General features: G+C 34.5%; 1 protein-coding gene and 1 non-coding gene across 2 annotated transcripts in view; both read right to left on the minus strand.

Moving 5' to 3' along the window:
• NEGR1 (neuronal growth regulator 1) overlaps window positions 1-13,604 on the minus strand; it is a 901,553-nt gene that overhangs the window by 105,267 nt on the left and 782,682 nt on the right. The gene's annotated exons all lie outside the window — the stretch shown is intronic.
• Window positions 8,911-8,983, minus strand: TRNAE-CUC. The gene has a single exon. It is a non-coding gene; the product is annotated as a tRNA-Glu (tRNA).

A 13,604-nucleotide genomic window follows, 5' to 3' on the forward strand; every position in this document is an offset into this window, starting at 1 on the left:
TTTGGGAGGAAATTCTACTTTCCATCAGTGTTTTGTTCTCTCCATTTTTGAGTATATATTATGGGAACTCTCTCCTAATATAAATCTGGGCTCTACATTGGACTTGGTAAAATGCATGCTTATTCCTTTTGCAATGTAAAATATAAAGATATGACTTTCAATTCTTCTAACTTTACATTCTGCTAAAATCTTCCTTACATTAACTCACTGATTCATGTATGCATTCATTCAATAAGTTTTAATGTTCCAGCCACTCAGACACTGTGATACAAAGATTAAAAGACAAACAAACTGGTCTCCTTCTGTAAAGGATCTTGCAAGCCAGAGGTGTGACAGACACATATCTACAAATATAATGCAAGTCATTAAGTGCTTTTATGATTGTGATATAACCCTATAATTTCTTATACAGTACAATGTACTAATATGTACTTGGTAAATACTTATTAGGAACTCATATTCATAAGTCTATGTTATGTTATTTTATGTGTATAAAGTAGGATAAGTGGTCATTATTAGTAATCTTAATACTTCTGCTATATATCCATTTTTTGATTTAAAAGCTTGTTATTAGTACGTGAGGTGTTTGACTCTGAGGCATTGATTGGTACGTTTGGTGGTGCTTTAATCTGAGCCCAGAGTAAGTCAAAGGACCAATAGCCTAAAATGATATTTGGAGACAGAGCTGAAGATATATCAAGGAAGAAAGGGTTGAATAAATAGTGAGAGCAGAGAGTGGAGAACACCCCACTTTTTTCATCTTTAAAAAGAAGAGCATCATATTCTAAATTGCATCATAGATTTTCTGCTATAGTTTTATCTGGAAATTAATCAACTAATTATGGATAATTATAATTAATATCTGAATTCATTATATTCAGGCATATTAATTAGAATTTGACATTTATTCTGAGCTGTCTTAAATTCCTTACACTCTAACAATCAGAGAATAATGGAAGCTTGATTGTTTCAAATTAGAGAAAAAAACCCATAAACCTTAAAATAAATTTTCAAATAATAGCACAAGTTTGAGAGTTATTTTGTAGGAACTCATCACCAGCTTGTAGAGAGATGTTTGTACTTGGCCATTTTCCTAAGAGATGGCACCAAACTTGTAACTAGGGACTGTGCTTTCACAGACTTTGCTTGATGCCTCCTCACCTCTATTCTTACTTTCCTACTTTCACAGAATTATATTTGCAAAACATCCAGTAATAGTATTTCCCTGTTTAAAACATTGAACCCTTTTCCAAACAACAAGATAAAGTCCAAACCATTTGGTATGATATTTGGGTTATTTTTACTACCTTGGCTGGTGTCCCCACCATCTACAGAGACAGGTAGAAGTCATCCTTGCTTGACCATCTCTTTGCCCTCCAAATCCAAGCAATAACCAAACCTTGATAAATTTTCCTTCTAAGTAACTTTTGACTAGATTGCATTCTCTCCCTGCTATAACAACTGTCCTATATCAGGCTCTCATCATCTCTCCCCTGATATTATACAATAACCTTTCCTGATGCCAGTCTTGCTCATATCAATAAATCCTTCACCCTGACCCTCAGGGTTACATAGGAAGTCTAATAATCAGCCCCACGTCTCAGGTCAAATAGACCAAGCTTCCAAGCAACGTGTATAACGCCCTTCAGGTCTTGCCCTGTCCACCTCTTAGTCCCATTATACTCTCTGCTGCTCATTTTGCACTCCAGAAATTACCTGGAATTTCTCTCAAACACACTGTGCTGTTTTATGCCTCTGTTCCTTTGCCGATGCTGAGCTCTCTGTCTAGAATGGCTTTTGACTTTACCTCTATGTTTAAACTACCAGAAAGCCTTTTCTGACATTCCTCAGGCAGGACCAGAGTTCCCAGAGTCCTTTACACATATCTCTATTATAGTACATATTGCATTATGTTAATTTCTTCTGCTTCCATGTCTCTCTCATTATTTGGAAGGTGAGATTCTTGACAGACAAGCAGTGGGACAATCCCTTTTGCATCTCTAATACATAGTAAAGTATCTGACACATTCAGGTGCTCTATAAGCATCTTGCAGTTCTTGGAAATTGACAGAAGCTTTGCAAGCCGACTTACTTTTTCAACTTCTGCCAGTATCCTCACTTTTCTTATGCTCTAGCCCTATGGACCACATGTAAGTTTGTTATCCATCCATCCATGGGTAGTCAGGTATATGCCTTTGATCTAGGCACTGAGATTTTTGAATTTTCTATTTAGTTAACAAATGGATAAATTACCCAGCCTTTCCTTGCTCTCATACAATTACTTGATTTTTGATTATTTTCACCCCTCTCTATTCCTGAATGAATTTTACTGACGCACATTACTATTACTTCTGATATTCTGTAACCATGTGGGCTACATACAGATTTCTAACATTCATTCCTTCATTCATTTCTTGAGGAAGGATAAGCCATTGACAAGTGGACATTTTTATTTTCTAGCATAGAACTTGATGATACAATTAAAAAACTGGTTTAATATCCTTTCTCAATTACCATAGGAAGTGCTACCGTAAAAAGTATTTTTTTTAGGAAACTTTAATATCTATAGAGTGACGCAAGAGAGTGAGTTTGGGTAGTAAATATCAACTGACATTAAATTTTTTGTTTTTATTTTATTATCTACTTTTTAGATGAGTTAAAAAATGGTAAAAGTTACTTATGACCTAATGTAAACCAAAAGTTGTTATGTAGTTAGTTGTCAGAAAATCTCCTAACTTTTGTATTTAATTTTTGGTTCAAATGTTTTGTTAAGTGGGTTGGTTCAGTATTTTCGTTGAAACCGTCTGGCATACATGGAAAACCTGCTAAGTACCAGGCACAATAGTAGATAATAAAGATACAGAAATCAAATGAGATTTTACCCTCAGTTTTCTACACTTTCTACTTCTTTGACTTTTCTGGCGTTTCCTTTGTTGGTGATGGTACCCCCATTCTTTGCCAACTATGCCTAATCTATGAAGACCTTGTTCATATATATGATGACTTCCTCCAGGCAAAATTGTCTGCTTGCTTCTCTAGACAGAAATTATGGAATATGTTATTTTACATAATGATTAGTAACACATATGCCTGTCTCCTTAATAGATTACAAGCCCCTTTAAGATAATAACCTTATACTCCCAGCACTCAGTGTATGATACAGTTGTTACTCAATATATATTTGCTAAATGATGAACAGTATCCTTCAGAGGAAGACAGGAAATGGGCTTCCTTGGGTAAGTTGAATAAAAAGCATTTTTCTTTTTAAAAAAAACCAGGAATCCAACAAAGTGAACAATTATTTGCAAAGTAGAGGAATCAGGAATTATTCAATTTAAAGTGGAATTTCTTTACATAATGTGGTATATTCTGGTGAATTTAACTGATTCTGTTTACAAACTCTACATTCTGTTTTTTAAAAAATGATTTCTGTTGTTTAAAGTGAGATACACATACTTGATAATCAAGTATTGGGCATTTTAATTTTGGTTTTGGCATGTACATGCTGAGTGACCTTGGGTAAAACAATCATTTTGTCTCTAAAATGGAACTAGGCTTGTTGCATGGACTTAAAAATGATCTTAAAACACTGATAAATACAATGGGCTTCACAATAGACATTATTAAATAGTGAAGTTTTCCAAGTGCAACTGAAGGGTCTGCCTTGACTTTTTTGCTTGTTTCTAGATATGGAAAAATCGTATTTTTAAAGCACTTCCACTTGTCTAAAGATCTATAAATAAAGCGATTTTTGCTATGAATATCAATGGAATAAACTTAAAAATTAATTTAACAAATAATTTTAATCGATGGTTTCTAAAGATTATGTCTAGGACAAAGTAAGGGTAAATGTTAGGTGGGACATCTTGTAATACATTAACAAACCCCAGATAGACTAAAAAAAGTTAGCAGAATTAAGTTTGGGTGTGTGTGTGTGTGTGTGTGTGTGTCTACATGAAGCCAAGTGAATGCTGGTTTGGTTGGACTTTTCACTTTTTGAATAATCATTTTGATGCTCTGTAGATAGTTAAAACCTAAGAATATAAAACCAGAAGTAGAGCATAACTGTGAATTTGATTCTAGACCAGGAATTTCAGCCTTGATTTGTTGGACTCAAGGTTACAGTAGAGCATACGTGTGTAATGCTCTCAGGCTGCACTAGCAAACCAATAGAAAGTTTTAAGTATATCATTTTATCTTATTCAAGGTAGACAGACTTCAACCTTAATCTCCTTTCCATCCTTTAAGAAATAAAAGTCAAATATCAGTATTAAAATATACTTCAAAAGTGATCACAAAATGTAATTTAAAAAAATTGCATGGAAATGGTTAAGTTGCTTTAATAGGACTCAGTTGTTATTGGCCTAATGGTAGGCATTTTTAAACTTGACCATTACCTAGAATAGCATAGGGTCTAGCATGGCAATTACAATAAATGTAGTCTAAGTTTTCAAATTCACTGCATATCTCATTCATCACGAAAAATGTCCCTTACCTTTCAAACTTTGAGACCCTGAGACTGATCAAAGAAGGGTTTTCTTTTGTTCTTATTACTTACTATATTTCATGGCCTTTTCCTGAATAATGATGTTAATAATTAAATTTTCATTCCCTTCAACTGAAACAGATTCTGACTTGTCAAGAATATATAAAAATATATATGAAAATATAAGTTATGACTTCAAGACCTTCATTTCTTTAGAACTTACATATATAAATGATATAAATCCACTCTCAATATATTTTCAATGTGTCTAATATTTTCATAACTGTATCCACTTTATCTTTGCTTTAACTCTCTGTCAGTAATATTACAAAATATGAAATCTGTCTGGAGTTATTTTATATTCTGTTTTTCCACTTATGTAGAAGCAATAAATGGACTACTTAGAAAATCTGATATTTCTTATCCCCTGAATACTTTTGTGAGAATTTTCACTTACTATTTTTATTTGGATAATGTGCTTTTAAAGCTTTGTTTTAAATGACTGGGACTTTTAACAGTTTGGCACTATTCATAGGGTAAATTATTTTCCCATCTACCTTTAATGATCTTTTGCTTAGAGTTATATATTGCCAAATTTTTCTTTTTTTGTATCTTGAACGGCAGACTGCACATACTTTTAAAAGCTTTTGTTTATCATTTATACCACTCTTTAAATCCTGCTATAACCACATGTTCAAATCCCTGACTAACCAAACTGTTCTCTGAGGCCTTTAACAAATTCACAATTAATAATGAGTTTCATTGAAAGCTGTGTTTGTTCTTCTACCCTTCAGTTCAATTCAACATATATTTATTAATCTTTCCACAATAATCTTTTTTAAAAAAGCTTACATTATCTCCTTCAAAGGTCGCAGTGCTAAGGAATTCAATTTTAAACTATTTTTCATGAGTTCGTAGTTTTGAAACATTGAATCCTAGCAATGAATCGACCAATTTGGGGTCAATGGCTGTTTGATCATTTGAATGGCTGTTGCTTTAGGCATTCTATAGGCAGTGGCAATAAGTATAAGGTCTCAGAGTATTTGAGAGACTATATAGTCTAATATATCAATATGTATATATGTTATACATATGTATATTTTATATACATATATGCTATATATATATGAACATTTTCCTCAAAATTACTCAATTTTCATAATAGCTCTATGTAGTGGGTACTATTATTACCCTACCCCCACCCCATTTTACAAATGAAGAATCTGAGGCAGAGAGAGGTTAAGTAACTTGATTCTCATTTACGCAGCTAAAAGGTAGCAGAGCTAGGATTCAAACCTAGGCAGTTTGTTCCAAAGTCTTGTTCTTAACCCTTATGCTGCACATTGTTTGAAGAAATATGAATCTTTGTAGAGGTAAGAATAACTTCTTTGTTTGCTTTATGACATGTGAATTTTTTGTAAGAGTTCCTACCATTGAAAGGAACTTGCAGTGAACTTTTGATACAGATGGCCTACTGAAAAGGAGTATTTTTATACTTCAATAAAACTTTCTCCAAAACCACAAAGTTTGCCACCAGACACCACTTCTTAAACTATTTTGCATTCCACTCTTGTTTATTTGAATAGATAAGATAGGTAATCTATCCTTTTAATTTATGAGGACTTTATTCAATAATTCGGGCAATACCTAGGAAGGAAAGTAAGTACTTATCTAATCTTCACTTCAGTCATCTAGGTGACATAGCGATATGGAAATAATTTAATATCCTCTTTAAAACGGATGGAGAAAAAGAGATCAAAAAGTTTATGAACAAGATTAATAACTCTAAGTTCTCATATAAACCTGAGAATATATAACTCTGTGGAGACCATAAGTATTCATTGCAATCAGACTTAATGAGTTTTTTTTATCAGTTGAGAGAAAAATCATATTCAAATGACTGAGCGTTCTAATTATATTATCATGACCCTCAAACTTGGGAGGCTATTAACCCTATCTGTAAAATGGAAAACTACTATTAATCCTATTACTTAAACCTTGTATGTATCAACTATAAAATAATTTAAAGTAGACTTCTCAAATATGCTTCAGTTTGAGAGGTTATAAAAACATATTTTATAATTTGACCATAAAGTGTTATATTATGAGATTCTTTAAATACATAATCATCGACTTGCTCAAAATTGTTTCATTTGGGGGTGGGGGTAATTCATAATCATCTAAAGTAATTTTAAGCATTTTTTGATTGATTACAATTTGAAATAGATTTTTTTTTTTTAATTTCTAAAACACTCAGTTTCTCAGATCAGCAAATCCTGTTTTAGACTAAAATTTAGAGCCATTTCTGGAATGAGAGGAGAAACAACTATTTAACCAACTTATACCTCCTTATGGATCGACAGCATCAACAAATCCTTTAACTCAGCAGTTATAAGAAATCCCTATGAACTTCTCAAAGCCAAATAACTTTAGCAACTCCACTTTCTTCTTTAAATAGCCAGCAGCCCACATTCAAAATGAACTGCTAAATTCTTATATAACAAGATTAGATTTGTTTCTAATACCAATAGCTTTTATCTCAATTTCATGTCATCCAGAAATGTTCACAGTTGAAAACAACGCTTAAAAACACGCTTATGGGGGCTTTCCTGGTGGCGCAGTGGTTGAGAATCTGCCTGCTAATGCGGAGCACACGGGTTCGAGCCCTGGTCTGTGAAGATCCCACATGCCGCGGAGCAACTACGCCCGTGAGCCACAACTACTGAGCCTGCGCGTCTGGAGCCTGTGCTCCGCAGCAAGAGAGGCCGCGATAGTGAGAGGCCCGCACACCGCGATGATGAGCGGCCCCCGCTTGCCACAACTAGAGAAAGCCCTCGCACAGAAACGAAGACCCAACACAGACAAAAATAAATATAAAAATAAATAAATAAATAAAAGATTACTATAAAAAAAAGGGGGTTGCTGAATCCAAAATAAATGTTTATTTAAAACAAACAAACAAACAAAAAACACACTTATAGCAATGGCTTATCTTTTCAGACTGAGTATTTATGGTTGAATTAGGAACTATCTGAAAATAAAAGACAATAACTGAAATAAGTCCGTGGACTTGACAGTTTCAAGAGACCAAATCTTCCACTATAATATTCCAAGAGTGAAAGTATAGGTTTTCCCCCAGCTATTGTTCCCTTCAGAATCACTAAACACTGTTGTTTCATAATGATTTTATAATAATGAAATACCAAACCATTAGTTTTTTAATAGATACTCAGAAAACCTTGTAAACTCTCTACAGCTCTGTTTGCAAAGATATCGCAGAAGCTAATCACCTTGCAACTATTCCACAATGTGACACAGATTTACTGCACAAGCCTTAAAGAATAAAGTAAAAGATGTTAGCCTCAAATCAGGGTCAGATCACAAAATCCAAAGGGAGGGCAAATCACAAATAGACGAGGACAAGTAACAGACATTAGAGCAGTGCCGCAAGCATGCGGCCCACATTCAACTCAGTTTGTTTCTATGACAATGCGGAGGTCTTGTTTAATGGAGAAAGTACCCAGACATACTTTGTGAATGTATGCGGATACTGACCTGGACTTGTGACAGGACTAGAGGTAGTAGGCTCAATAATTTCTACAAAAAGGGAAAAGGAAAGAAAAGAAAAACATTTTGTGTATTATTTACAAAGAAGACAAACACTCATGACACAATCAACAGTCATGCAACATATACACAGGTGGTCTTTTATTTGAAGGCTTCCCTGACCATGGAAACCACTGAACAAAATCCAGTCTCTGAGGGGTACACAGCACATCATCACTGTCTTTGACATTAAGTCATCTTTCATTCCAAGCCAACATTTAGGAGTCATTTTCACATTCTAGTCTATAGCATCAAGTTATGCTGTGCTAAGGTTAAGGCCTGCCCTCAGAGTCCTCAAGCAACAGTTTTCAAGCCTTCCTTCTAGAAAAATACAAGGAGAATGCCTTCTTCTGAGAGAGCTGATGCCAGCTCCTATAAATCATTCAGTCATGTGTTGCTTCTTAATATGTACTAAAAATTAAATCATGGGTAAAATTCAGATGTTCTCAAAATGTCTTTTTGAAGTAAATCTCATATTTTACGAGCATATCTATAGAATTTGGCCACTTGGAGGACCAGTTATGTCTGCCTTTATGTCTCTGTGTAAAAAAGGAAACACATACACACATACCACATACATATACACAAACATGTACATGTTTTGAATGACCTAAAATATATTTGCATGTCTATAAGACATTGCTGGTTATAATTTAGGCATAATTAAAGGGAAACTTTGTTACTGGTGTATAAATATAATTTTCCAGCAGGTATCTAACAAATAATAAACGCCATGGCATATATATTTATGGCATATATTTAAATCATGTATTTTTTTTTTTTTTTTTGGCCATGCCACGCTGCTTGTGGAATCTTAGTTCCCTGACCAGGGATTGAACCCAGGCCCTCAGCAATGAGAGTGCGGAGTCCTAACCACTGGACCACCAGGGAATTCCCTAAATCAGGTATGTATTTTTATTTAAGATTTCCATTTTAACTTATCTTTCAATAGGATTCTTTTTCAAGTGTTAAATGATGGTGATCATTAAAAATACAGTAGTACAAAAATTACACATCACAACTGGCAATACTACAGGACATGAACAATTTTTAATGAGGGAGAATGAAAATATAAGGAAAACACGGCATTTTTGAGGAACTCTAATAATGTAGCAGCCTGAGAGAATTATTTCAGTATTAATTTCACATAAGTAATGTACACTCCTCTTCACCTAGTTAATTAGCAAGCTCTGTGATAGTGAAACACTAACCTGGATTCTTAGAAACAAGCACAGTGGGTATGGCTATAAGAGGTAAAGGCAAACACCCTCATGCAAAATCTTGTCTCTGAGTATAAGAGATGCTGCAGATCCAAAAAAAAAAACTGTTTTGTTTTTTTATTTGTCAACGTCTTTGGGGCTTGCTTTTGCTGTCTTTCATTGCTTCGTCCACTGATAATGCTATGGCAATTACCAATTCCATTGGTAATGGGAGAGTGTGAACTCACACTCTTATCTATTAGTCTAGTTCAGCTACTGGTTTGAATAATAAAACTCTAGCAAGCATTATGAAATGGAGCTTCCAAAAAACATTTTTGGGTGTCAATAATTTGGGGGACTATAGTCTGTGTCCTAGTCTACAGGGTTGATTCTCTGAAAGAGACATTCTCAAGTGGCTAAATAATTAATCAGATAACAAGCTGCAATTAAAAATTCAAAAGTCTAGCCATCCATCTGGCTGTGTGATTTGGCATTGCTGAGAAGTGGAAACTTACCAAGGCAGCTCTGCATTAGTTTACTTAAAAATGTAAAAGTTTTTCTATTTTCCTTTTTCAAGGAAAGCAATTAATATTTCAATTCCTTCTATGTGTTAAGCAATATTCTAGGTGCTGGGATTACAGTGGCTAATTAAACAGTTAAAACTGCCTGGTCTCATAGAGCCTATGGGTTGTATAATGTAGGGCTTTGAAATATTAAAGTATTCAATCTTTATGTCAAAATTCCATTAATTATAGAAAATTAAAATTTGAACTACAAAATCATAGAGAAATGTTGCTCTCTTTTAGAAACTATTCTTTTGTTAGGCTGGCATAAACCCTCAAATATTTTTATGCTATTGTACTTTTAAATTTTAAAAAAAGCTCTTTCAAAACTAATGAAAATTTATGGTAAACTTAGTTTAATGCTGTATAGTAGATCTCATTAATATACACTAAGACTGTGTATGTAAGTGAAATGATTTTATAATCAAAAGAGAAATGAAAGCACAAAATGGCTTGAAAGGTAAAAGCTTCATCAGAATGTTTATTCACGGGAAAACTAAATTCAGTAGAACAGTGAACAGAGTTTTCTATGTTCAGTAATTTGGACATTTGAACTTCAATTTCTTCAACTGTTTGGCTTCCATTGTTTTGAATTTCTAACGCTGATTTGAGAGTTCATTGAAAAAGATGGCGTAGCATAAAACTACAACTTCCTCTCAATACAAGGATGGTAGAAACAAATAGCTATCCCATTGAACCAAGCTCTTCATTGTGCTTGCTTATGTAGAGCAAAATTGCTTATGTAAAGCCACATGGTCTCGCAGAGGGGGCTTTTAAAAGAATACAGGAATTTAGTGCATGAAAAATTACGTTGCACGCAGGATCCACTTCATAATTTTAGCTTCACAGTCAAAGCAAGCTATTTTTTCCCTACACAGGCCAGGATATAGTAGAATCCCTAGTGAGGTAATTTTATGTAAAACAAGACTTGGGACTAGAGAAGTTGGTTGAGTTGGAGATTCAGATTATAAAAAGCTAGAGGTCACACATAGGGCATGAAGCAGAGAAACCAGAGTGAGTGAGGTCAAAATACCCAGACTGGGAAAAGCTGTTGCTGAGGGTTGTGGACAATGAATGAGAGTCAACTAGAATCCTTGACCTTGATACATTTTGGTTAGTTAAAAAGGACCAGGTAAAACTGGGATCAGATCTCAAACCTGCTATTCTTCAGCTGCATGATGGTGAGCAAGTTAATGAACCTCTCCAATCCCCCAGTGTCCTCATTTATTGAATTTAGCTCCTACTTTGTAGGGATACTGGTAGGATTAAAGACACTTTATATAAACAACCAAGTGAGAGTGAGTAGCAGTAGTAGTCTTTATTACTTATAGAAGTGAATGGAAAAATTAGTGTCTAAACCAATGAAGAGAAAATTAAGTACAGTGTTGGGATTTGGGAAGAGTTTAACTTTACCAAGAAGAAGCAAAGATGGGAGAGCATCATGAATAACTGAAACTATATAAATAACAAAATTCCACCAGGAATGTGGGCACTAATTTTTCCAATTAAAAGGTTAATATACTATGCTTTGGGGTAATTATTTAGGAGTCACACTGACTCTTGGAAGATAACTATAGAATCCAAAGCATTTTTAACAGTTCTGATTTAGGTAAGAGTAGAAATTTACAGATCAAGATCTTATAATTTTTGTGAAAGACAAATGTGCTTTAATTTTTAAATGGGATTTTTGTGCCAAATTGTAGACATCTATTATTAACATAAACAGACGTACATAAATTTTAAAATTTCCCCCTTGTAACTCCAAACAAATTAGAATGATAATATTTTATTACTTAGAAAATATAGTCTGGGTAATAGTTGAAGCTGACTAGATCAAAATCTGCTACAGATTTCCTTATACTCTTTAAATATCAATTCAATTTTTTATAAACTACTTTTTTTAACAACTCTTATAACAATATAATTATTATTAAATTAGTTACAATTGATGACATATATTGAACTCATATGCCAGGCACAGTCACCTATATGAACTCATTTCCTTCTCCCAACAACTCTGTGAGGTACATATTATTATTAATTCCCTTTTTTGCAGATGAGATAATGGAGCACAGAGAGGTTAACTGTCTTGCTCATAGTCACAGCCAATAAGGAGTAGTGATGGGAGAGAGTCAGTGCTAGGATATCTTAGCATTTCATTTTCTCACCTTCCAGAATAAATAACGTCCTCAGTCTTATTATATCTATAATTACTTAAATGGGATATTCTATGCAAGGGATCTTACAACTTCTCACTAATACTAGCTTTCTCAACAATATAGTCTTTCTATTTTAGGTACCTAATAAATGAGTGGCTTCTGTCACCAAAATAGAAGAGAGGCAAATTTAATGTCAATTTCTGGAGGCTTCTATAATAGAGGACTCTGCATAGAGAAAAGGGTTTATAACACATGATTTTCCAATCTTGTTCTCATATTCCAAGCCCACACCAAATATAGTTGTTTGCTTCTGTATAAGCCTTGATGCCATAGGAGGACAATTCTCCAAATAGCTCAGAGGACGTTATCATAACTGGATTACACAATCAAATAAGAATCTTGAACTTGTAAACTCCTACTCTGTCAGCACAGTAGTTTGACCAGAGATTGCTTAGCTTTCGGGAACTTTGGTTGTTTTTACAAGGATCAGATTTGAGGTGTTGTTCCATCGTCTTAATAATCTATGTAAGCAGTGAAATATTCTTCAGGAGGCACCAAGTGGGCTCTCCTGATGAACAACAGTAAAGGTTCTCAGTGCGACTTTCTTATGTGTCTCATTATGTGGAGAATCAGAGTGAGTGCTCCAGGGTTAATGGCAGAATATATCATCGTGGGCAATTGCATTTACTGTAGGGAATGGTCTCAGCAAAGAGATGATTTTAATTGTACATAAAACAGAGGTGAAGAGAAGTTCACCAAGACAGGCATTTTCAACACTTATGTGGAAAAATGAGGTGTCGTGTAAAACAAGATTTTACTTCGTTAGTAAATGTGATTTTGGCCGTGACAAGAGGAAATGCTATTATATTAAAACAAGGTATTCAAGACATAGAGTGGTGTTATACGAAGGAGCCATTTGTAATGACCCTTTCTACAGACCTCATTAATTATTGTTTTATAACTCTGCATGCACAACATATTAGAATTGTCCAGTATCAAACCCCTTCATTTCTATGTATTTTGGAAGGTCATATTTGGTTTTTGGGTTGTTATTTTATCTGGTTGCTATAACACAGCCCTGACGTGTGTGAGTTATCTTTCAGACTGCTGAGAGATAACATGCTTGTGTGTTAAGGCAAGGCAGAAATTAATCCTTTTGGTTGCCATGGTTTCATCTGAAAGCTCTGACTCCCAATCATTGTGGAGTGGAGGTAATGTCATTTTCACAGTAGAATGAAGAGGATGTTGCCCTGGACCACAGTTAGTGCTGATGGAAGCCACAAAAGACAGACTGTGAGCTAGTTGGATACCGAAGGCAGAAAAGGCGACCCTTCCTTTTTACCTTTACGGAGAGGCCCATAAAGGGTATGTCAGTCCTCTGAGGGCACTGGAATACCAGAGACTTTGTGCAGAGAGGGAGGTCAACTTAGGCATTACACTTTTGCCTCCAGGAAAGAAACACACGATCTGTGAGCATATACGAGTTGTAGCTGACATCAGAGACCACATGGTATTACTGTCTAATATAGACAGCACTGTACTGGTTGTCAGAAGACCTAGGTTCCATTCCGTCTGCCAACCTTAGGTGTGT

Source organism: Balaenoptera musculus, chromosome 1, assembly GCF_009873245.2.
Source record: "Balaenoptera musculus isolate JJ_BM4_2016_0621 chromosome 1, mBalMus1.pri.v3, whole genome shotgun sequence".
In the NCBI taxonomy this organism is placed as follows: Eukaryota; Metazoa; Chordata; class Mammalia; order Artiodactyla; family Balaenopteridae; genus Balaenoptera; species Balaenoptera musculus.